Source organism: Anomaloglossus baeobatrachus, unplaced genomic scaffold (assembly GCF_048569485.1).
Source record: "Anomaloglossus baeobatrachus isolate aAnoBae1 unplaced genomic scaffold, aAnoBae1.hap1 Scaffold_87, whole genome shotgun sequence".
Lineage (NCBI taxonomy): Eukaryota > Metazoa > Chordata > Amphibia > Anura > Aromobatidae > Anomaloglossus > Anomaloglossus baeobatrachus.
Genome location: NW_027445261.1, coordinates 329,539 through 331,882, shown reverse-complemented (window position 1 = coordinate 331,882; position 2,344 = coordinate 329,539). Strand labels below are relative to the sequence as shown.

Below are 2,344 nucleotides of genomic sequence, written 5' to 3'. Positions count from 1 at the left end.
TGCAAATTATTTTTCTACCCTTGATCTCACTAGTCACTATTGGCAAGTGTCCGTTGCTGAGGCAGACCGGGAGAAGACCGCCTTCGCCACCCCTATGGGTCTCTGCGAGTTCAAAAGCATGCCCTTCGAGCTGTGCAATGCGCCAGGAACCTTCCAGAGGCTGATGGAATGCTGCTTGGGACAAGATTTTAGGGTGTATAAAAAGGGAGATTAGATCCCGTGATCCCAACGTATTGTTACACCTCTATAAATCACTTGTAAGGCTACATCTGGAATATGGGAACCAGTTTTGGGCTCCACATTTTAAAAAGGACATTCAGAAGTTAGAGTCAGTTCAAAGGTGGGCAACTAGACTACTACAAGGAATGGAAGGCCTCCCATATGATGACAAGTTGAAAAAGTTATTAAGTGATTATTGGCTGCAATGGGGCTTTCTGGCTGGTGCCAGCCTCTCTTCTTAGCACACAGGAACCACAATCCCTACACCATGCTTCAATGGATTCTCTCATCCCAGCCCAGTAAAACTACATATTTTACACAGTCATAAGCAGCCAAAAGGGATCTATTCTATTCAATTGCAAATGATCTAGATAAGACTGAGAATAAGATACTGCACGGGACATAGCAGAGTTGGTCAAGTTGAGTGGAGATGAGTTTGCTATTTGGCACAGCTTTTTGCATCAATAAAGCAAGTAAAAGGTGTGAAAGATAAAAAAAAGGGTGAAAGTGTGAAAAGTGAATTGGCCAAATTGAGGTGCATATAAAGTTTTTGCTTTCTTTCAATTCACTAATGGGGCTCATTTGAATCAGGTGAATTGAGTTCTGCTTTTGGAAACTGGGTTAAGAAGGGGTGCACCGGTCCTGGAGGTACTGCAATACCAGGTCAATGCGTGGAGTGGACAGAGCAAGATTTTTTCCATCTCCTTGTTCTAAAAATCCATTTAATATATGGTCCCCAGAGAGGGGACGTATCAGATATTAAACTGATAAGAACAGATTTAATTTTTTTTTTTTTCTGTTTATCAGTAGGACTTCAAAATAACAAAGGTGATCGCCTCCCGTTGCCTGGGAACCGTCCAGGCACAAGAGGGCTATGTGTCACCAGAAGGCGCACACACTTCCTCAAGGCCGGCAGACGTGCAATCCCAGGCACCTTCCAGTACCGACCAAGGTAGCGTCCTCCGAAACTACACTTGATCTTAGCCAAAAGGCCGAGAAGCTATAACCCGAATTGGTTACGGCCTTGAGTGGCACCCTGGCCTATACCGGACACATCTTAGGGAGAGGGAGACAAACCCACGCCTACAGAAGACATTTTGTCACCCAAGCCAACCCTTGAAAAGGCTGTTTTGCAGAGCAAAAACAAGAAGAATGGTGCTTTTTGCAGCCGCCGCCCACTGCAATGAATCTGAATAACTCCTCCTTTTGGACACAAGCACCTCCCCTCCCCCTTGCAGTCTTTCCAATTCATGATACAAAAAGACGGACGGACAGGACAGGACAGGACAGGCTGCCTGACTTTCCGTCACTGCCACCCTTTGCCATCCTTGCCCGTAGAAAGCCCTTTCATCATCCCCAAACCCTAATCTTTTCCCTTCCCTTCCCAGATGCGTCTCACTCCCTTTCATTAGGAAGTGAGCGCAGCCTTTTCTCCGTTCTGCACATGCGCGACGTTAAACACAAATGCGCAGGCGTGCGTTCCATTACCCTCACTGCATTCCACTCCCATACAGGAAGTGGGCGCAGCTATTACTACGGTCGCACATAAAAGAACCCACGGCCACCACTGCACATAGCTGACTCCACCACAGGACACCCACTTCTACACCAACGCAGGTAAGACAGGATCGGCACCTCTATGCTCCCGTTACAATCAGGCTCAGTCACCATGTGATAACGCTCTCAACTCTTTAGTTGCAGGCTCCCCTTGCTTCACCTCCACTGGCTGTGCTGCCATTTCCTCTCCCACCTGGAAGGTATACTTTATTCCACTATTTTCCTGTTTCTCTCTTCCCCCTTTTCCCATAACCTACTTTTATCTGCATTTGTGGGGTATCTATATGCTATTTACATCATAGTTTTATTCATTAATATGGAAGGGAAGAGTGCCCATGAGAGTGTTGAACTGCGGAGAGCAAGAGATTAAGCTGCTCCGATTTGCCACCATTGATAAGCTGTTCTCAGTAGATACACATGCTATCCAAACAGCAGCATCCACCATTGCTTCAGCCCACCCATTCAGTGACAGCTCACCAAGTCAGCCAGAGGAGTGGTGTAAGGAATTACACGTAGGCACTGACTCCACACCTTCACATCACAAGAAGGGGGTCTACAGGCTAGTGCA

The 2,344-nt window shown here is 46.8% G+C and overlaps 1 pseudogene; it reads right to left on the bottom strand.

Annotated features, from left to right (window-relative positions):
• Positions 1 to 845: 845 nt before the first annotated feature.
• LOC142288915 (U2 spliceosomal RNA) lies at positions 846 to 1,052 on the bottom strand (annotated as a pseudogene).
• Positions 1,053 to 2,344: the final 1,292 nt, after the last annotated feature.